Source organism: Notamacropus eugenii, chromosome 3 (genome assembly GCF_028372415.1).
Source record: "Notamacropus eugenii isolate mMacEug1 chromosome 3, mMacEug1.pri_v2, whole genome shotgun sequence".
Taxonomy (NCBI): Eukaryota; Metazoa; Chordata; class Mammalia; order Diprotodontia; family Macropodidae; genus Notamacropus; species Notamacropus eugenii.
Genome location: NC_092874.1, coordinates 360,064,831 through 360,089,058, shown reverse-complemented (window position 1 = coordinate 360,089,058; position 24,228 = coordinate 360,064,831). Strand labels below are relative to the sequence as shown.

The 24,228-nt window shown below is 35.9% G+C and overlaps 1 long non-coding RNA gene across 1 annotated transcript in view; it reads left to right on the top strand.

Moving 5' to 3' along the window:
- LOC140496906 (uncharacterized) overlaps positions 1-24,228 on the top strand; it is an 85,803-nt gene that overhangs the window by 831 nt on the left and 60,744 nt on the right. Inside the window, exon 2 of the long non-coding RNA XR_011964445.1 lies at positions 307-380. This is a non-coding gene — a long non-coding RNA (uncharacterized lncRNA). The remainder of the gene's footprint in view (positions 1-306; positions 381-24,228) is intronic.

Here is a 24,228-nt window from a genome sequence, read left to right as displayed (position 1 = left end):
ACCCAATTTGAAAGGCAAGTTGCTTTCTTAATAACTAGCATTTATAATTCCTTAGTGTTTGCAAAATGCTTTACGCCTTTTGTCTCATTTGCTTCCCTTAACAATCCCGTGAAATAGGTACTAATATTATCATCTCTAGTGCTACAGGAGTTACAGTGTCTACAGCAAGTACATGACTGAGGCTAGATTTGAACTTAGCTTTTCCTGACTTCAAGTACAACATTCTATCCATTACACTACTTAGTTGTCCTGTAGCTTTCTTGTAATGATTTTCATTCTAGTTCCCTTTTATCTGTATAATTACAGGACAAATCCAATTTCAAGATGGAATGCAGTGATGGACAGGAGGGAATCCTACACTAACCATTGTTGAGTTTAAGGTAAATAGGTGCTGAGGGAGAGGGGACTGGATTTCTCTCACTGATTTGCTGGGTGACCTCAGGCAATTTCATCATTCCCTGGTCCACAGTTCATCTTAAATTGTGAAGATTAACCAAGTCAGGGGTGGGGAACCTGAAGCCTCAAGACCACGTGTGACCTTGTAGGTTCTTGGGTGCAGCCTTTTGACTGAGTCCAAGTTTTCCAGAGCAAAACTTTTTATTAAGGGGATTTGTTCTGTCAAGTTTGGATTTAGTCAAAGGACTGCACTTGAGGGCTTAGAGGGCCTTGAGGCTGCTGGTTCCCCACCCCTGAGATAGCTAAGGCCCGGTTTAGCCCTTGAATTTATTATTTTCTCATCAGAAAACAACAGTATACTTTTGGGAGGTTATTAAGTACTACTAAAAATTTATCCAACTCTCCTGGATTTTAACCTCCTTTGTAGACTGTACTTTGGCAGTTCTGATCACCTACCCCTGTTACTGCCTTTTCTATTACTTACTTTCCCATCATTTAAGTCTATAGGAACCACCATAGTAACATAATTTCAGGCTGAGGTAAAGGGGGGATTATGGATTCTTTCATTCTATGTACTTTTATCTCACAGTGCTTGATCATAGATGCTTAATAAAAACCTTTCTGATTCTGATAATGATGCAGACATGGATAAAAGAAGGATCTGTAATAGTAGTTTTAGCAGGTCATTTTCCTGCTCAAAATCTTTCAGTGGCTTGGGGACTGCAATCTCCCTTTTTTTGTGTTATGTCCCATCCTTCCTTTCTTGGCACTGTTCCTTGTTCATATCATGCCTCTCACCTGGAACCACATGAAGTCCTCCTGAACATCCTTCAGAGTGTAGCTCAAATAGATCCATAAAGCCTTCCTAGGCATCCCGGAGCGACCTCTCCTTCCTTTCAATTTATAACACACAGAATTTAGAGCTAGTAGGGTCTTAGATCATCCAGTCCTCCTACAAGAAGAATTGGTCCCTTAGTTTGAACAAAGTCTGAGTTTGAAGTAAGTGGTAGTTTTGGGAGAGGGTGTGTGTGTGTGTGTGTGTGTGTGTGTGTGTGTGTGTGTGTGTGTGTGTGTGTGTGTGTGTGTGTGTGTGTGTGTGTGTGTGTTTCACTAGGGGTGGGGTGAGGGTGTTGCAATAAGGTGTGGCTACCAGAGGCCGAAAGGACAATACTTTTAGAATATTCACAATATAACACCACTGCCTGACGTGACAATATATAAATATAAACGTTTGTGACTATTGTGTATAATAGTAATCGTCAGTGATAAACTCCTTTGCTGGTTTTTGGTTATACATTTCCAAAAACTCTTAATCTTTTGTACTTATGTTTCCTATAAGTAGAAAAGCCATTTTGTGTTTAATTTACTGGTAATTTCTTTTGATCAGTTTTGAACTTTTTAAAGATGCTTTTCAGGACTTTTTACCTTAGGAATTACTTGAAAATTACTATCGATTTTTCCTCCTAAGCACCAATTTATTTTCCTTATTTTACTTTATGAGTTATTACCAGAGAGCAGTTTATTCTTACTTACAGTCTTTTTCCCTTTTGCTGTATGATCTACGTTTTAAGAAGCAGCAACCATGACATGAAGAAGAATCTTTCTAATCTGAAACAAAATTAGCTTTGCTTGAAAGAGCAGCATTCTTTTTGTGTGCTCAAGTTAATTGATACAGTAATTTGATCATTGAACTGCTGTTCACATTTCACGTTTAAGTCACTTTAGCTTAATTTTTTTTCTTCTTTAGAATATCTAGGCTGATGAGCATTTAAATGGATTTGTTTGCAGCATTTAAAAAATACCCACAAAATTGATTGCATCATGACATCCATCAGATTTTGTATTCAGATTCAGTTGATTTATTTTGAAGCTTTCCTAAGGAAAAAAATTCTAGATTTAATACTAAGCCACATGCTTTTCTTTTTTTCTCACACAAAAATCCAGAGTAACACAATATATTTACTTAGTTTCTTTCTTTCTCTGTGTTTCTCCTTCTTTCATCACCTCCCCTCCTGTTTTTCCCCTTCCTACATTTTTTAACCTCAGGTAATGTTACCTTTCAATTTCACTGATCTGTGATCACAGCACTGACCTCTACCCTTGAAAGACTTTCAGCAACTCTCAGGGGCAATGCCTATAGTACTCTGCAAGTTGGCTGGCAGGGATTATTTCCCAGGCCCATGACCTTCAACAAAGAATGAATGTCTGCACTGCACATAAATTCCTTCAAACCAGTGATTGAAAGCCTCAGCTTTGCTACCTACTGTATGAATCAGAGTCCATGACTTCTGTGTAGAGGATGGATAATTTAGTGCTGTATTTAGTCATGTGTTCTGTGCTCACATGGGTTAATTTACTGTTATAGGTGAATGCATTCTGTTTTTCTCCCCTAGATAATGCTAATACAGAAGTAAATCTGAAATTTTGGAATGAAAATATGAGGGGGGGGGGGGTGGCTTTATGGTGATGAGAGGGCACCTTACCTGTTATTTCCGAAGTGCCACTGACAGTGCTTTCTGTCAGCATTCTCTGACTTGTCTGATTTAAGTATCCCAGAGAGAATTTCTGTTGCTTTCCAAGCTCTCATTAAAACAATAATGTAATACTGATTGCCAGGATATTCAGAGAATACATTAAAAAAGAGAATTAAATTTAGATTCATTAATAAACACCCTTGAATTTCTGGGTTGGCTTTTGGTTTTTATTCCATAAACCATTCTATCAATTTCAAAGCCAAGTGATAGACTTATTAAATTTTAATATTTTAAAAAATATCAATAAAAGTTGTTTCTGTTTTGCATGTATTTGTTTAAAACAATTTAATATTCTGGTTACAAAACATCATTTTGATTTTAGAAATGTCTCCATGGATGCACTTTTAAAGCTTCCCATATCAAGGAAACAGAGCTGGTAAGAAAATGACAAAAAAAAAGAAAGAAAATCATTGGAAACAGAGTAGTTCATGCTCTTTAATCAGATATAATATAAATCTCACAGACAGAATTGTAGGGCTGGCTGCTGTAGTAATTTAAAAGAAGCGCTGTAGTACTGAAACCTGTATGAAGTACTTAAAAAGTCAGGGTAAGGAACATTATAAAATGCCACTAGGGATATTACATATAGTATTCCATTTTGTTCCAGTTAAAGAGTTATCTGCTCTAGGTGAGAAAGCTTCAAATCAAATGTCGTGTTGAACTTTTCTGGTACTGGAATCATCAATGATAAAGCAAAAATTGAAATGAAATTTCAGTGTTCATTCAGCTTATTATTATTAAGCACCTACTGTGAACAGTGCTTATTTTCTTTAATCAGACTTACTGTATATAGTTGAAAATTCTCTGTTTTGTCAGATTGTTTTTTTTTTTAAGTTATGAAAATTAATCCTTTTCTAAGTAGAACACAGCTAGCTTAAACTTGGGTGAGCCAAATAGTGTTTCATTAGGTGGTTATATTCTGTTGTTACCCACAGGATTCTTACTCTGTGTTATATTTTAATCTGTAACTTGAAGCTAGGTAGATGCCTTTGTCCTATACTCCTGGAAACAGAAAGGAGAATATCTGTTGACATCATCACACTGATGTTACGTGATAATGCTGATTTTACGTGCATTACCTGGCCCCACACTCAGCCTAACAGTTTTTCCAGAAACATAATCAATTTATTATCATTCTGCTGTTTGATTCTTAGCCATACTTGCTCTTGTCGAAGACATGCATACACACACACACACGAGTAGATTTTTCATCTACCTCCATGTCATAATCTGGACTATTGTTGAGTCATGTCCGACTCTTCATTGACCTCCCCATGGGGTTTTCTTGGCAAAGGTACTGGAATGATTTGTCCTTTCCTTCTCCAGCTTATTTTACAGTTGAGGAAACTGAGGCAAACAGGATTAAGTGACACTGCTAGTAAGTGTCTGAGGCTAGATTAGAACTCATGAAGAAGAGTATTCCTAATTCCAAATCCAGGGCTCTATCCACTATACCACCTAGCAGCCCCAATCTAGACAACAGGCATTCATTATCCATTTGTCTTTTTCCCTGCATTGGTGGCTAGTCCAAATTGTTTTTAGCAGTTCTAGATTTTGTCCAGGTGGCTCTTCAGTGTTCCAGGGTATGATGTAAGATGGAACCATCACGATATCACTCACAATCAAGAGCATCTGGAGCTCATTACTGTATAATGGATCCCTCTTTGACTTGGACTTTGCATTGTATCTCCTTTATGACAGTGATGAATGCCTTTGGTAAGCATATGTCTCCTTGTTTTATATTTTAGCTGATATTAGTGATCAGTCATCAAATAAGGTTACCTCTTTTGTAATAGTTTTCAAGGATCTTGGATGATTTTGTTCTGTAGAGAAGAGATACCTGGTAAGAAGGGAAATTTAGGAAAATCAAAGCACAGTTAATTGACCTCAAACTTCTCCCTGAAACAAAGGCTCATCTTTATATAGTACCAATGTTCTACTTCTTGTGTGGCAGTGAGTCATGGAACACTGTAGTCCTGAAAGAATTAAAAATGAATATCACTCAGGAGAGCAGTAGAGAAGAACATAGTGGGTATATGCAGGCTGCAGTATATAGACCCTACGGTGGCTCTGACATACATACATGCTTGCATGCAGCCTGATGAGCTGCATTTATTGAGCCTGGTTATTACATCCTCCAATAGCTAATAACTAATGAAGGGATTGGGGATAGATTTTTCTAGAATTTTTGTTCGTAAGTCTCCCTGGTATGCTTTCCATCATGATTATGAGTTATCAATTAATCTATTTTGTTTTAAGAAAGGATATTTACTAAGGTAGTATAATATGAAGTTAATACAAAATACTTCCCCACCCTTACCCCCAAGTCTATGATACATTCTCCCACAACTATAGAGTCCAGGAGTTCAAGCTTAGAGATCACATATGGAAAAAGAGTAACTCATAAGTGCTGAAAGTCCATTTGCCAGTCTTCAAGATGTTCCCCTTATATGGGGTATGACTTCAATTCTTGGTTTTTTGGAAAGCTTTGAATCTGTTTCCACACTGTCCTTGGCTTTTCCAGATTGCTGTCTGCCAATCTGGGCATGCTACTAGGAGAGCCATGGGAAGATGCTTCAGATCTTTGAGGTTCATGGTGTCTTCCTCTAGTCTGGGGGTGACTGTGGGGGATGAGGGGGTGACTAAGGTCTGAGGCTATGTTCCTTCCCTCTCAGTTTCATTTTGGAAGTTTAGCTAACATTATTTTTCATCTCTGCTTGTTCAGATATTGAGTGGTTCTACCTGATTATATAGGAGACCCACAGAGTGTGGCTAGTTTTCCTCAGACAACCCAAATAGACTTCATTTAACATTTAGGGACCTGCTCAGGTCATGTTCTCACTCACCTAATAATGTATCAGGGATAAATGGCATAAAGTGATTTCTGTCCCACCCTTACATCACTATGTCTTTTCATTAAATGCCTTTGTTTTAAACTAATTATGTCCTCTGACTGACAGTGAATATAAATAAACACAATATTGGGTTGGGAGTTAGGAACTATAGTTTTGGGAAGACAAGGCTCTATGGAATATCTTGCATCCACGGTCACTGTCTTGGGGGCCGATGCAGGAAAAGGGAGCAGGAAAGGGGTGCTATATAAAGGCTTAGATGCAGTTTAAATCTCTAAAATATTTTAAGTACTCAAAGATTGTTTTGGATTGAGTATGGGCAGAGAGTTAGAGGAGCTAGATTACAGCCAAGGATATATACTCAAGAGCCATTTACCAGGAGTGAGTAAGTCAGGGCAAATTTGCTTTATCATCTTCTGATTTTTAATTAGCTAATTGTAACATTTCAGAGACATAATATTCCCTCCCTCCCACCTGAGTTCCCTAAACTATGCAGAGTCAGAAAGCAACTTTAGTTATGACACATTCATTTTAAGTGAAATAATTATGATGTTCTGAAGGAGCATATTGCCAAACACTTTTTATTTTGGTGTAACACCTTATAATGGATTGGCTTGAAATCTGTAGTCTATACATTCTCTCCAGTTCCCCTCCTGATCCTCTGTCTTTCCCCACCATTAATTTATTCCCACTTTTTTTTTTAGCTCTCTTTATTATAGATTGTTTTCCTCTGAAACAATAGAAGTTCCTTGAGGAAAGGGGTTGTCTTTCTTTTACTTTCTGTTTATATCCCCATCACTTAACACAACCAGAGTCACCTCAGGCTCTCAATGTAAAAGTACATGACTACTTTCAGAAAAATTATTTCCCCATTCAATTCACTGATTAAAGTCTCTAAAGAACTTTCTTCACATTTATCTTCAAGACAAGGGTTAAGTTCAATCCTTCAGGAAATAAGTTAGTCTTTCTGTTACTTTGGCTTATCTTCAGTCATCACAAGAAATGGTCTTTTCAGAATACACTCACAGACTCTTCATAGAATTCCTTTAGATCAAAAATGAAGCACACACACTCTCCCTGACTCTGCAGGGAGAAGCACTTTATTGCAAGAAATTGTTCAACTGATTCTTAACTGCCCACACAAACTGATTTTTCAGCAACATTCCGTTTGGCTCTTAAAGTTAGAGTAACATCATAACTCCTCTTCTAAGGGGAAATCAACTGAAAAAGGTATTATATACAGAATTTCCTCAAGCAGATAAGTCATTTATTGAGATGGTCATTTTTTTTTTTGTCTTGTCCCTGTGATTTTATCAATTTGGAAAACCACTACTGTGGAAACCACCTATCTCAATGTACACTTCTAATTCTTACTCATTGAGTCTAAGAGGCACTTGCCAAGTAACTTGTCTATGATCACAAAACCAATATGTTCAAGAGTCAGGAGTTGAAGCCAGGTTTTCCTTACTACAGTGCCCATTCTTTATCCACTACCCATGTCACCTCTCTGGTGAAATTTTACTTAACAGTATTATCTTAAATTACTATAAGGTCTCAGGTAACAATATGCTTTACATTATCTTGTCTGGTTTGATGTTACTGAAACACACGAGCTACATTTTGAATGATTCTGTAACTCACTCAAGACTGCACACATCCTAACATCGTGTTCTTATTCTCCACTGCAACTTTCTGCAAATTAAAGTGCTAAGGAGTTACATACTTTCCTCAAGATGATAATCTCATAGCAATTGGGATTACCTTTTAGAAATAATAATATGCAGATTAGTACCCAAAGTTTTAGAGCAGTTTTAAGCGTTATAGGCATTAATAGCTTGAAACTAAGATTTTGGGGACACTGTATCTGTGATGTAACTAAATTCTCATGATAACAAAAATGAGTTTTTAGGGTTAGGTTTGAGCCTACTTTATGATTAATCTACTGTTTTCTATTAAAGTATCTGTTTCTCTACTTTTAAAACTGAGATAATGTCTAACTACTTTCTGCTTTAAAGAGAAGCTGTGAAGAAGAGCCAAGTATCTTTAAGGAGTTTTTAGCCTCGTAGAAGAATTAGGTACAAGATATTATTAAATCATTGAGAAAGATGATAGCACAAACTTGATTCCAGTCCTACTTATTCACAATGAGCCAATCATATGGTAGAATAAGTTGAATAAAATAAGCTTGTCCCTTGGAACAAAATGCTCACTCATTTTAGTTAAATTACTTCTTCCAAGAAGTCAAATAGTCTACCTGGAAATGGTTGGCCATTTTTCCTGAAAGTAATTCATTTTAGTCAGTTTTCTCTACAACCTGGGCGCATATTTTTTCTTGCCTATTTCTTTAAACTTAAAAGTGTAGAATACTTTAAATATGTCCAATTTAAATTATTAAAGCAAAACAAAATACTCTCAAAGAAAAAAAATCTTTGTTCCAGATGGATTTACAAGTGAATTCTCTCAAACATTCCAAGAACAATTAAATCCAATGTTATATAAGTTGTTTGCAAAATAAGAAAAGAAGTTATCCTACCAAACTCCTTTCTATAAGTCAAATATGTTCCTGATGTGTAAACCAGGGAGGGTAAAAACAGAAAAGGAATCTAAAGAACAATGTTTCTAGTGAATATTAACGTAAAAATATTGAATATAATATCAAGAATAGAAACCCTTTTAAAAGAATATATATTTTGGTCAGCTAGGTTAGGTAAAGTTGGTTAGGTATGAAGAAAACTTTATAAGTAGAATAGATCAAATTAATAAAATCACATGGCTATATCAACACAGAAATTTTTGAAAAATATAATATTTATGTTTAAAAAATTAAGAAGCATAATAATAAAGGGACATTTCTTTGCTATGATAAACAATAACTAAAACCAAGAGCTTGCATTATCTCTAATGGAGAAATACTAGAAGTGTTTACAAACAGATCAAGAAAAAAGAAAAGTTATCCATAGTCACCACTATTATTTGTTGTATTTCTAGAAATATTAACAATAAAAAAGACCCAAAAAAAGCAATGGTAAAGAAGAAACAAAATATTAGCTTTTTTTTCAGGTGATATCATGGTTTTCTAAAAGAAATAGTATTTTCTACAAAGTAGCAGAATACAAAAGAAAACAACAAAATTTGTTAGCTTTTCTATTTCCAGCAAAACCTATAGAGAAACAGAAAAAAAATCCATTCAAAATATACGTACATAAAATATAAATATATAAAATATCTGAGTACCTCCTAACCAAAAATATATGCAGCTGTTATGCAGATTACAACTACATCCTACTCTTTACAGAAATAAAGGAAGATAAATAATAGAAGAGATATTGATTTTTCATCATTGGGCCATGCTAACATAATAAAAATAAAAATACTACCTAAATTAATTTATAGACTTATTGATATATCAGTCATACAATCATTCATATTCATTAAAAACCTTCACTAAAGCTTAGCATCCCCTCAAACTATCATTCTATATTTCTCCTCCATTCGCATCCAAACTCCTAAAAAGAAGTTGTCTGTGTTCCCTGCCTTTAATTCTTCTAACTCCTCAGCCTTTTGTGGTCTGACTTTTTTAACTTCGTCACTTGACTGAAGCTGGTCTCTCTAAAGTAATCAGTGATCTCTTAATTGCCAAGTCTCATAGTTTCTCTCTCTCCATCCCCCTTTCTCAGTCTCCTTTGATGGGACATCCAAATAATGACCCCTAACGGTGAATATTCCCCAAGGCTTTGTCCTATGGTTCCTGCTCTTTTTTCTCCACACTTTTTCTGGGTGAACTTACTCTGTGAGCTCATCAGATGCCATGGTTTTAATTGTCATCTGTATGCTAATAAGTCCTATCTGTACATGTATACATATGCTTAATATTTGCACAATGTATGCACATATAAATATCTGTCTCCAGCCCTTCCCCTGAGCTTTGTACATTTCATATGGAAATCCCAGAGACATTTCAGATTCAATCTATCCACAATTTAATCCATTATCTTTCTCTTCAAAAATAACCCTCTTCCTCATTTCCCCATATTTGTTGAATACACCACCATTTTTCCAGTTTCCCAGATTTGTAACCTTGGCATTATCTTTGATTCCCTACTTTCCCTTTACTCTGCCATTCAATCTAGTTGCCAAATATTGCCTTTTAAAAAGTCCTATAGCGTCTCTCATATCAGACCCCTGTCTCTTCACTCACACAAAACACTTTAGTTTATTGGTTGGTTGTTGTTTGGTCATTTTTCAGTCATGTCTGACTCTTTGTGACCCCATTTGGAGTTTTCTTGGCAAAGATACTGGAGCAATTTGCCATTTCCTTCTGCTCATTTTATAGATGTGGAAACTGAGGCAAATAGGGTTAAGTGACTTGTCCAAGGTCACACCACTAGTCAGGATCTGAGGCCAGATTTGAACTCAGGAAGATGAGTTTTCTTGACTCCAATTCTAGTACTCTATCCATTGCACCATCTAGCTGCCCAAGATCATTGTGATATCTTTTTAATTGGTCTTCTTGCCTCAAGTCTCTCAGCCACTCCAGTTCAGCCTATTTCTTTTTGCCAAAATGATTTTCCTTAAGCAGAGATATGATCATGTCACTCCAATACTCCATGAACTCCAGTGGCTTCCTCTTCCCTCTAGCATCAGATATAAAACCCTCTGTTTAGTTTTTAAAGCCCTCATAATCTGGCCCCAACCTGTCTTTCTGACTTCATCATACATTTTACCAGCTTCTAAACTCTGATCTAGTCAAAATAGTCTTGTATCTGTCCCTCACATAGAATAGGTACTCCATCTCTCTGTTCTCTTTGCTTATATGTTGGCTGTCCTCCAATCTCAGAATGTACTTCTTCCTCATCTCTACCTCCATAGAACCCCTGACAGATAAAATCTTTACTGATCCCCTCAACCACTAGTGCCCTTCTCAAACTACTCAAAGTACTTTGTATTTATTCTCCTTATAGTATATGTGAATAAATACATATGTGTATACACGTATATGTATTTATCTCCTTATTATCTTTTCAATTAGAAAGTAAGCTTCCTGCAAGTAGACCATGTTTCATTCATTTTGTTTCCCCAAGACGTACCATAAGGTAATGTATGACACAAGATTGGCTATTAGTAAATGCTTGTTGAATGATAGATTGATCAATACTGCCAAAGGGTTACTGTATAAAACTAGTAGAAATTAAAAAAAAAAAAAGACCTGAAGTGCTGAAGGGCCAAGAAACTCAAGGAAAAATTTAAAAATGTAGCAGGGAAGGGGACCTTCCTGTGTCAGATCTCAAGCTACTACAAAGATATAATCATCAAGAGTATTTGATGCTGGAAAAAACTATAAAATGTTTATCAAAAGAGCAGAGTAAATAAGGCCCAGAAGCAGTCAAATATAGTGTTTAATTGTACCAACATTATCAATTACTGGGGGAGAGAATGAAAATTGCTGGGGAAACTGGAAAGCAATTTCGCAGATATTAAGTTTAAATAAACACCTTATACTATACACCCGAATGAGCTTCAAAATATGTAAAATATCATATCATAAATAAATTAGAGAAAAAGGGAAGGAGATGACTTTCACAACTGTAGGTAGAATAAAAGTCCTTAACCAAAACAAGGAATACAGATGATCATAAAAGGTAAAATAAAAAATTTTGATTGCATAAAATTGAAAAGGTTTCACATGTATAAAATCAGTGTAGTTAGAATTAGAAAGGAAACAGTTTATTGGGAAGAAACATCTTTGCAAAATTTTTTCTGATTTCCAAGATAAATATATGAAGAGAGTTTTGTTTATTTTTTCCCCTAGTACAGGGTCTGGGAGAAGAAAAGAAAATGAATTTGTCTTCATTAAAAAAAAATGAAATAAAAAAAATTGATACGAATTAGAAGAACAAATTTCATTTCCCAATAGATAAAATGATCAGAACATACGAATAGTTAGTTTTAAAGGACAATATCAACCTATCAACAACCATCTGAAATAATGTTCCAGATCAATAATTATAAGAAAAATGCAAATTAAAATATGGGGTTTCCATCTTTGAACTATATACGATAATAAAAAGAAAATGACAGTTGTTAGAGGTACTTTGGGAGGACACTGTTGATGAAGTTGTGAATTGGTCCAACCATCTTGGGAAACAATTTGGAACTGAGACCACAATACCATGCCACGAATAGGCATATAGCCTAAAGAGGTCAAAGACAAATATAAAAGCCTCGTATGTACAAAAAATATTTGTAGCAGCATTTTTTGTTGTTGTAAAAAATGAAAAATATGTGTGCCCATCAATTTGGGGACAGCTTGGCAGATTATGGTTTTTTCCCAGTATAATGGAGTAATGTTACTGTATCTGAAATAAGGAGGGACAGATTAAGAGAAACCTGAAAAATTTGTACAAATTGATGTCCTATTGAGAAAGTATGCTTCTCATCTTTTGGCAAAAAAGGTGATGGAATAGAAGGTATGGAATATTTTAAGACATAGCTAATGTGTTAATTTCTTTTCCTTTACTATGCTTATTACAAAGGAAGAATTCAATACTTTCTAGGTGAGGACAGGGGAAAATTTGTGGGGACATTATTGGTAGCAATAGTGATAAAATGGTCAATGAACATTAAAAATATACAGAAGTGAGGAGGAAATTCAAAAAAGAATATGGACAAGTAGGGTATGTTAGTTGCTATTATTTTAAATTTAATATATACTAAAATTTTGTACATGACAAATTCAGAGTTTCATACACTACCTCCTTTTTTTGTTTCTTATCCATTGAAATACTCATGTTTGTAGATATTAGTTAATTTAACAACAAAACTAAACTGTCTTTGAAAGATTTAAATTATTCTCATTAAGCTCTACTTAAGCAGACCAGAATGTATATATGTGTATATACTTGCATAACAGAGTTTTGGCCAGTAAGTTCTGTCCCTGTAATCATACACAGTGTCATACATTTTCTTCCATAGAAGAGGCTGGGGAACCTGCTTATGTGAGAGTCTTGATGTTTAATTAAAGTGCCTTGGGAAGTCAAGTCAAAAGTATTTATTAAGCACCTAATGCTGGGAATATAGAGAAAGGCAAAAACATTCCCTTACCTCAAGAACCTTACAGTCTAATGAGTGAGACAATATGCTAACAACTATGTATAAATAAGGTGACAGGCAGTGAAAATGCTTTGAGTCAAGATGTAAAATATCCTGTATAAGGAATAACAAGGAGTATCACTGGTTCATGGAGGGGAGCAAAGTGTAAGAATACTGGAAAGGTAGGACAGGGTCACATATCAAAGAGGATGGGCTTTAAAAAATAGACAATTTTATATTTGATTCTGGAGGTTATATGGAACCAATGAATTTTGATGAATTGGGAGGTGACATGATCAAACTTGTGCTTTAGGAAGATCATCTTGACAGTGGAATGGAGGATTGACTGCAGTGGGAAGAAATTAGAAATTGGGAGACAAACCAGAAGGCAATTCTCTAGGAGTGAAGTGATATGGGTCTGCACTAGGAAGATGGCAGTGTCAGAGGAGAAAAGGGGTTTTTTAAGAATCAACAGAATTTGCAATAAAATTGGAGTTTAAAAGTTACCTATTTGGAGAGCTTGGGTGAATGGGAGGATGGGGTATCCATTCTAAAGGAAGTTAAGAAGAGGAGAGGGTTTCAGGAGAAAAGTATGGAGCTCAGTTTTGGACATTCTGAACTTAAGATGTCTATAAGACATCAAATTTGAGATGTTCAATAGGCAAATCAACATGAGAGACTAGAGTCCAAGAAAGAGAGTAGGGCTGGATAAAATAGATTTTAAAATCACCAGCATAGAGATGATGATTGAATCCATGACAACTTATGAGATTTCCAAATGAAATAGCATAGAGGAGGAGACAAAGGTCTAGGACAGAAAGTTGGGGGTTACCTGTGGTAGTAGGCTTGACTTGGATGAAGATCCAGTGAAAAGAGATTGAGGAGGAGCAGTCAGATAGAGAATAATGTCATGAAAACCTAGAGAAAAGGTGATATCAAGGGGAAGAGGGTGATTGACTTGTCAGTCTTCTCTGCAGAGAAGTTAAAGAAGAGGTTTGAAAAACGGTTGTTAGGTTTGACAATTAAGAGATCATTGATTGCTTTGGAGAGGGTGGTTTTAGTTGAATGATGAGGTCAAAAGTAAGCCTGCAGAGAGAGTTAAAAAGAGAGTGAGAGGAAAAGAAGTAGAGGAAATGATTATAGATAGCTTTCTCAACTTATTTGTCTATGAAAGGGAGAAGAGATATAAGACAATAGTTAGAAATGGATAGAATAAGTGAGGATAGGTAGAGATGGATCAAATAAGTGAAGGCTGGTTTTTTTTTTTTTGAGGATGAAAGGAAGACATGGGTAAATTTTCAGTCTGTAGAAAAATAGCCAGCTGAAGAGGAGAGATTAAAAATGAGTAAGTGAGTGGGGTTGATAGAAGGGGAAATTTGCTAGAGGAGATGGGATGGAATTGGATCACTTGTGCATGAAGAGGAGTTTGCCTTAATAAGGAGAAGGACCATCTTTTCATGAGATACAGAAGTGAAGGAGGAAATGGTGGGGCAAGACATTTGAGTGTTGTGAGAAGAAAAGGAGAGAGAAGAGGGAGATCTCATCAAGTGTTTTCAGTTTTTTTCCCAGAGAAATATAAAACAAGGTTCTTAGCTGAGGTAGGGGAATAGCAAACCATAGGAAGTCTGAAGATGGATTAAAAGGTTTGGAAAAGCTGCTGTAGTGATTGAGATGGTGAATCAATTAAGGAAGTGTAAAAGGATTGCCTTGCCACAATGAGGACCCAATTGAGTTTTATAACACAAATTAAATTTATAGTCGATCCAGTCAGTACAGTTTCCTAATTTTCTCCAGCTTCATACAGTAGCAGGTGACTAAGAGGGAAGACAGCTGATGGTGGGAGTCAACTAAGTCTCAACTTCCACTCTTTGGACTAGACAGTCTCAAATTGAAGGTGTCACCCCTGTCACCCTAGGATCTCTTAATGAGTATCTCACTTTCTTTTTCCTGGTCTCAGGGACACTGCCACTTCTCTCCATGCTATGCCACTGCTCCCCTCACTGCCTACCAACCACCAGCTTTCCTTAACTCTGGCTGAGTACGATAAAAACAATACTACCATTCCTACTAACCCTAGTTTATCTGCTGAGCTACAATCACTTATGCCTCTCTAATGGTCTCTTGGACAATCTGGCTATAGTCATTTCAAACTCATCATGGCCCCAAACTTTCCCCCTCCTGAACTCCTCTATTACTGTCTAAGACACCTCCATCCTCATAGTCACCCAGGCCTGTAACCATGGCGTTATTCCTAACTCCTCCCTGAACTCACCCAATATATTATTATATCTACGCATAATATCTTTTACTTTCTTTGACACATGCCTCCTTCCTGTCATTAACATAGCCAAAACCCTAGTTCAGGCCCACATCACATCTTGCCTTGACCACTGCAATAGCTTTCTGAAGGTTGTCTCTGCCTCAGGTTTTTCCCTATTGCAATTCATACTCTATTTTTCTACCACAGTGATTTTTCTAAATTGTAGATCTGACCATATCAACTACCTGCTCATCAAGCTCTATTACCTCCAGAATTAAATATAACCTTTTCTGTTAGTCATTTAAAGCTTTTAAACCTGGCCCCTTCCTATCTTTTATCCTTCTTCCACTTTCCTCCCCTCTACCCACTCTTCAGTTATTTTGGCCTACTTGGCAGTTCCTCTGACCTGACATATTTTCTATAATCTCCAGGTCTTTGTAATGACTCTCTCCCTGAAATTCTTTGCTCCCTCACCTCTGCCTCTTAGTTTCCCTGGCTTCCTTCAAGACTCAGTTCAAATCCCATCTTATGCTGGAGGTCTTTCTTGGGTGCCCTAGCTGATAAATTCTTGCCCTTTTAGGGTACCTTCATCTACTTTGCATGTATCTTACGTATAGCTTGTTATTCTTAGGTTGTCTCCTCCATTAGAATGTACCTACTTTTAAGGCAGGAATTATTTTTTCTTTTCTTTCTATCCCCAGTATTAAGCTTAGTGCCTGGTCCACAGCACACACTGTATAAATGCTTGTTAACTGACTGATAAGCACATGGGATTCAATTGCCCTATTACTCCAATCACCGTTCTCCTAGCTTCCTTGTCAATAATACTCCTTGTCCATTGTTTCCTTGTATACATGTTCTTCCCCATTAGAAAGCTTTTTTCAGGCAAGAACTATTATACTTGCTTGTATTTGTATGTCCAGTGTTTAGGATAGTGTTGGGTGCATAGTAAGAACTTGTTTCATTCATTCATTGTACCTTGGAGCAATAAATTGGTAATTCTCAGGAATATAAAATGCTATTTAAAATAATTATTTTAAGAGATATGAGTCATTTCTTTATGAAATCCAACTTTAGCATTTGCTATTCTCTTAGTTTCATTATTATTTTCATTATTAAAATCTTTATAACAAAATGTTCTATATTTATAATCCAGAAAACCATAAATATAAATCATTATTAATGTCTCTGGAAGATTGAATTAATCTTTTTTTTATTCTTTTGTGGCCAACAGGGAAACTGAAAACAGTATACAATAAGTCAGTCCTGGAAATATTAACTTGTGCGTATCATGTTCTTCCTTCCTCTTTGTTCTTACCTTTTCTTATTTTCAGGGCTGTGTCAGTTTTCTAGCCACATTAATGAAGCATATCCCCAAAGATTCACATCTCTTATAAATCGTGGTAGTTTGGATGGAAAGATAGCTGTGATAGTAGTGGAGGCAGTGAGTTTTTCTCTGAAGACTTTTGAATTAGTGCACATAACAGGGCTTTGAATATTGACTGGCATCCTGGGATTTGTAGTTCAGAAGGACAAATGGTCCCTTGTTGTCTTGGGAGTTATTTAGGAGTATTTGAATCTTTGACCTAGATAGCAAAGGAATTCTTAAAGGGGCAGACAAAGTCTATATAGACTGAGAGGAAAGAGTAGGGACTGTAAGAGCCCAGTCGTAGCAGTAGCAGTGGGGAGATCACATCCTCCACCCTACCTGAGACCATCCCTCGCACAAGCTTTAAAGAATCTTTGACACAGGAGCAGTAACCAACGGGAAAAACTAAAAATGAGAAACCATTGTTATTCAGTCATGTCCAACTCTTCATGATCCCATTTGGGGTTTTCTTGGCAAAGATTCTGGAATGGTTCTCCATTTCTTTCTCCAGATCATTTTACAGATGAGGAAACTGAGGGAAACAAGGATAAATGACTTGTCCAGGATCACACAGCTAGTAAATATGTGAGGCCAGATTTGAACTCAGAAAGAGGAGTCCTGCTTCCAGGCCCAATATTCTTTCTACCGTACCACCTAGCTGCCCTCAGCTAACCATCAACAAAGAAGGGCAAGTTCAAGGTCAGGCCCTAGGAAGTACTTCAGGACAGAATACTCAGACTGAAGCTACTAAATGTATTTACCCCTTCAAGAACTGAAGGAATTTCTACCCAAAGGTATGTTCTCTTGTCAGCTTTCCCTCCCTGTGACTCTAATAACAGACATTGTAACATACTCTTCATTTCTTTTTCCCTAAATATTTCCAGTAATCTGATTTTGTCTCAAGCATGAAGAGGGTAGGGGTTAACTAGAGATATGTAAATTTTACATTAGGATGCAGAGATTAACTTCTGTATGAATGTTGGAAATTTTTCTAACTGGGGACTATTCGCTATTGAGTTGGTGCTGATATAATCTCCATAAAAAGAGGAGAAAGGGGTCATGAGGACCTGAGGGCCACTGTATTGCCCCTGGGATAAATGTGGGCAAGTTATTTTAACAGTGTGACTAATTAAACCTTCAGCTTTTGATGTGAGAAAGGAAAGGGGAAAATGGAAACAGGTGGAACTTAGATTTAATAGTTAAGTCCTAGGTGAGATTTAGCTCTGTCTCTTCTAAATGGGAGAATCCCATTTAGAAATGTTGATTGTTTTTTGCAGTGCAATCACTAGTGTCAGACTTAAATAAAGTGATATAGTGACAGTGGGTGATGAACATTTCACAGAAATTTAGCAATTTTGTTGAAGTTTAAAATATGAAAGTATTATATTTTCTTTTATTGACATATTGTTATAATATTTTATTTCATTAAGTTTGATCACTTTCTCTCCTTAACCTCTTCCCTCCCCCCAGGTAAAGAACTTTTTCATTTGACTTTCTGAAATAAAAATTGTTTTACTGTGTATTTTCTTTTCACATAGGGTTTTTTTTAAAGCATTAGGTTGGGGGTAGGGAAGGAATCCTATCCAAACAGTAAAGAGAATGGAAAGCCATGGGCCTTGTCTATCTAATATGATATGCCTCTTTGATAGTATGATAAATATAGGTTTTATTTTTCCTTGCCTTTATTGGAATCTTAGATACCCCTGATAGCAATGGTTTGTATGTAAATGGTCCTTAAAATCAGTTTGGATGCTCCTTTTCCAGACCTAATTACATAATCTTTAGGGATTTTGTCAAAAGTATAAACTAGAAATAGAAATGACAGTAGGTGGCAGTGCTAGCAAACTTTGTGGCTCTGGGTGTGTAATCATCTTGAAGCAGGAAAAGCAAGATCTCTCCATTCTAAAGAGCTGATGTGATAAAAATGAAATCATCGGGTTATTATTAAATGAATTGATTGAATATTTCATTATGTTCTAAAAGCCACGCAAGGATCCTATTGAAAATTTTAGTTTATAAAATGTAAGATCAATTTCATCTCTTCAATAAGCATATTCTTAAAATCCACTCTTTCATTCAATAAGAATGAATTAATTGCAGACCATGTGTTGTTGGGTGTCAGGGATTCAAAGACAGAAACAAAGCAGTCCTTTCCTTCAAGGCATTTGCATTCGATTGTTTATGAACATTAAAATATAGAAAATTGTGTTCATACTGAAGTTGTTCCTTAAAGACATTAAAAAAATTGGATTCTGGTAATATAGTGAGAAAAACTAGAACTACAGAACAGTGATCCACACTTTCTCTGTTTGCAAGAAAATACAGTAAATAGTAACATCAGACATACATGATTCTATTATTAAAAATGTAGTTGCTTTGAAATTTTATGGCAAATCTAAAGAAAATTCCTAGAAATCAAAGGCATTGTAGGTTGCCATGGTAATGTTTTTTTAAGAAGCTTAAAATACTCTTGATGTTTTATGGAAAATTTGGAAAAAAATCTATTTCCATGTCACTTGTTCATAGGCCATACGTTTGTTACACTTGTTTCCTCCATTTTAAAGAAAAAACCCATGGTAACAGTATATTTCTACTGTATGCCATTGTGCCTGATAATGGGAATACAAACAGTCCTCACCCTCTGGGAGCTTATATTCTACTGGAGGAAAACATACATATAGAAAAGATAAAAATGACACAAAGTTTTATTTTGAGGGGAACATTAACTCAGGGAATCAGGAAAGATATCCTATAGGAAGCAACACTTGACCTGACACATGAATGGAGCTGAGAAGTCTAAGGAACAGTGGGGAGGGGAGAGATTCTAGGCATAAACTCTGCAAAGGTGTAGAGGGGAGAGATAGAATGTTGTGTACAAGAAGCAAGTGAGTCAATTTGGTCAAAATATAGAGTTCATGAGGAAATTAATATGTGTTCAGCATGAGATGACGGGTTAGATCATTATTATAAATGCTCCCAGAAGACCTTTATCCTCAAGTTAAGAAGATAAAGCCAATAGAGAGCTTCTAAGGATTCTTAAAGTGAACAAACCTGGCTCTCCACCTATACTTTATGAATATCAGTTTAGCAGGATTGAGGAAGATTGTTGTTCAACCTTCATTTTTGAAGAGGACCAGTGATAACTTACACGTGAATTGGGTTTAAGTTTGAAGAGGGAAGAGACTGGAGGAATAGAGGCCAATTAAGGGCAAGAGGTGGTAAAAATTTGAATTAGGATGCTGGTTGTGTGAGTTGAGAGATGTGTGTAAAAATGTGAGAGATACGGAGGGGAGGCAGAATCAATGAGACTTGGTGAGGGTAGGTAGGAGAAAGATGAGTGAAAGTGACACCATGATCTGGGTAACTGGAGTAAAGGTGGTGCCCTTGACAAAAATAGGAAAGTTAGGAGAAGAGGTGGGTTCAGTGGAAAGATAATGAGTTCTATTTTAGACATCCTGTGTTTGCAGTGCCTGGAAAACATATAGATGGAGATGAGCAGAAGACAATTGATGATGCAGAATTGGAGCTCAAAAAGAGAAAAGGGATAGATATATAGGTTTGGGAGGCATTTGCATAGAGATGCTAGTTGAATTCATAGAGGTTGATGACATCACCAGGAGTGAGGATGCTAAGACAAGGAAAAGTGTTAAGATACAGCTTTGCCGTATATCCACACGTAGGAAAAAGAATTTGAGTGATATCTACTAATTTCTATCAATAATTACCAAAGTGGTGGAATGTGTCTGTCATGACACTTCTTTGATCAGTCTAATTATTTAGCTAATGGGTTCTCTCAAAGGGTTCTTAGGTCATCAACAATTTCTATTTCAACAATATAATGGAAGTCAAATCTGATTGATGTGCTTCAGATTACAACCCATGTAGGCCTTCACTTCTTATGTGTATCCTATACAGGGCAGCTAGGTGGTGCAGTGGATAGAGTACCAGCTCAGGAGTCAGGAGGACCTGAGTTCAAATCTCACCTCAGACACTTGACACTCACTAGCTGTGTGACCTTGGGCAAGTCACTTAACCCCAATTGCCTCATCCTGGGTCACCTCCAGTCATCCTGATGAATATCTGGTCACTGGATTCAGGTGACTCTGGAGGAGAAGTGAGGCTGGTGACCTGCACAGCCCTCCCTCACTCAAAACAAAGTCAAGTGCAAGTCATGTCATCATTTCTCTGATGGCAACGAAGGACGAACACACACAGAAGTATCCTATACAAGCCCTTCCATAAAGTCTCTGTAGGGTATTGCTAGAATTTTCCTGAATTCTTCTCCTAAGTCTTTTAACATTTCATGGGTAACAGTGTAGCGGCTGGAACAGCTAGGTGGCACAGTGGATAGAGCATTGAGCTTGGACTTGTGAATTTAAATCTAGTCTCAGACCCTTAGTAGTTGTGTGACCCTGGCCAAGTAAGTTAGCCCTGTTTTCTGAGTTCCTCATCTGTAAAATGAGCTGGAGAAGGAAATGGCAAACCACTCTAGTAACTTGGCTGAGAAAACCCCAAAAATGTGGTCATAAAGAGTCAGGCATGACTAAACTACAATGTAGCAACTGGGCTCTTCTTCTGTTTCTTCACTACATGATTAACCAGTTCTTCTGTAATCATACATTTATGATCATGATATGTGTATACTGGATGTATACACATGTGTATACTGCTTTTTTTCACCACATTAACATTGACAATATACCCTATCATAGTCTACATATATCTATCATACATCCCCATGGCTCTCTGGATCATCTGAAATTTTGATTTTTCAGGTATGACCCTCCATGTTTTATATGATATTATCCATGGAAATTATTTTTAATATTCAGAATTAAATCATTTTAGTGTTAGAAAGATGATTAGTTTTTGTTAGGTAGAAGTTTGGGATCATTGAAAGTGCAGTACAGTTTCCCTGAATCCAATAATTATCCATATTCCTGTCCAAGATAAATGTCCCGACTGGACCCATCTAACAGAATGCCATCATCTGAACAATAGACATTCTTCATCCCCATTCTGCTTCCCACCCTGGGCCCCTGATGATTGGGGCCTATTTCTTTTCAATGACTTTTATGTATTTTTAAAATGCATAAAAATATTTAAATAAGAAAAATAATCTTAGCAGGTTATCTAACTATGTAGATAGGCTAATAACCCTTAATAATGGCATAAGACCAGAGTTAAATGAAGAAACCAATAGGTTGAGAAATGAATTTTCAATATTGGTACATTTTTACGAACTTGCATATCACTAATGGGCATTTTTCAGTTCACAAATTTTAGCTATATGAAACAGAGAGCAAGGCCTCACTATAATATAAACTGCTTTAGCAGAGAATTTGATATATGTGGAATTTTGGACCCCATTTAAGGAAGTGTAATTGAGGGAAGTAGTAGAAGAACTTTATTATATTTTCAGCTCAGTTATAATATGGGCTCAAGTATCACATAAGCTTTTTCATACTTAAAAAAGTTAATATTCTGCATATTTCCATAATACTATTTTCTGAAAACTTACAAGTTCTGTATTTTTTATTAAATAAAACCAAATTGTAAAATCTTCCTGTTTTAGCCCTGAAGCTCATACTTTAGTCACTCTGTCCTCTAATGCAAGATATCAGATTTGTAGTATTTTTCATAAGGATGTTTTCCTTCAAAGATAGCACCTTTCCCAAAGGACTCCACAAATATTAATGTTTTATTCTCATTTAATCTTATGATAGAAATTATATTTTACTTTAACATAATTTCATATTTATGAAATGCTTTATAATTTAAAATGATGATATACTCATGACTGTATGAAGGTCACTTTGTATGGAGGATAAAGAGTCATACGATGGGTACAAAGAGAGTACAGAACTTGTGATTTCATTGCATAGAAAAGTCTTGGTGAGGAACTTCTATGAATGCAGGTCAGCTCCTTCTCTGCAAAGTATAATCTTCAAGAATAAAGTAGGGTGCTTAGGTTAAGTGACTTGTCCAGGTGCACAGAGCCAGTATGCATCTCAAGACTCATGACTACCTAACTCCAAGGCCAGCTGACCTTCTTGGTAATCAGGTTCCCTTTTTCATCTCTCTCCCCCATTTTACAGACAAGAAGATTGATATCCAGAGAGGCTAAAGCTCTCCAAAGGTTACACAAGTAAATAAATACAGAAGAGAGCCAGGATTTAGACACGATTCCTCTATCTCTAAATCTAGCCTTTTTTTTTTTTTAACCAGACAAACTGACTTTCATTCCAAGTCTCTTCTTTCAGTCCAAAAGACTGAGAATATTTAGACCACTTAGGTTACATTCATGACCATTAAGTTCAGTCATCAGTAGATTTTTGAAGGTCACCTCCTGACTATCATTTTAATACTAACTTGGGCCCCATAATTCCTCTCTTTCTTGATTTTCTCACTTTATTCCATCTAAAATAAAATTTGAATATTCCTACACAAATGATCTAAGAATTAGGAAATGTAGTCTATAAGATAAATCATCTTAAAACAGAAAATCATAATATATTATCCTTAGGATGTCATTGTTTTATTACATCTATTCACCTTGCATGCCAGTTTTTATTCATTTTTGAATTCTAGTAAAGGTTTGACTTTCAAAAACTAACCTCAGAACTATTATTTACATAGAATAGTTTTATAAATGCCAGTCAAGTCACCATTTCATGAATAGTCTTAGGCCAAGTTCAAAGTCCAGAGAAAGTTTCTTAAAAATAGAACTTTATCAGGTTTGGCCTGTGGTAATCTATGTTTTAAATTACAGCACAACTCTTTCCAAATCAATATAATGAATTGATTTGTACACATCTCAGGCTGGACTGCTTTTTTTGGATTTTGTCTATTGAATGTGCACTGCATTTAGGGTATCTTTTTTTTCTGTGTAATTAAGTCTATATTTGGCTTTTTCATTGAATTTTAAACAGTTTTTAAAAGCCTGAATGTAAGGCAAAGCAAAAATGATTTCCATCTTTTTTTTTTCTCCCTTCCCTACCCATCAATTCTTTACAAGCAACAGAAACTGGAAAATAGAGTTGGACAGTTCACAATTTTAATTTTTGAAATTAAACTATTTAAAGCTGTTTTTTACTCTGAAAGAAATTGAACTGACTTTCAAATGATTCAGCTTCCTGAATGTTGTCTAATATTCAATAGATATTCCTCTGTTCTGACTGTGTTGAACAAAGAATCAAATATTGATTTCTCTTTCCCAAGGATTCTGGATAGATCTTGAATAGTATATGGAAATAGTACAATGATAATTCTTTGGTCACCCACCTATAATAAATCAACATTAATAATAGTCAGATTTTGCTAAAGAGCTTAGGGGATCAGCATGTTTATAATTTTGTATTTGAAACATTTGGGCAGCAACAATTAGCTGCTAAGTGATTTTTAACTCACCAGGGCATTTGCATAACAAAATTTTGCTGAATACTGTTTGACTAATGATACTTTATAGGATGATGTTCTTGTGATCACTTAAGTAACATTTAAAACTGTAAGTAACTGTAAGTAATATTTAAAAGTTTTTTTCAACATGACCTGAAGTACTTGCTAAGTGAGTACCACTTACCCATGTGAGTTGGTATTCTGAAATTAAGTGAGTCACAACTAATTAGAAAAACAAGTGTTTGCTTTGTATCACATTTGTTTGTTTTGATGGTAAGCAAGGAAATAAAATGTTTGCTTTTAATATGCGAGAGAAGAGTGGTAAGAAAT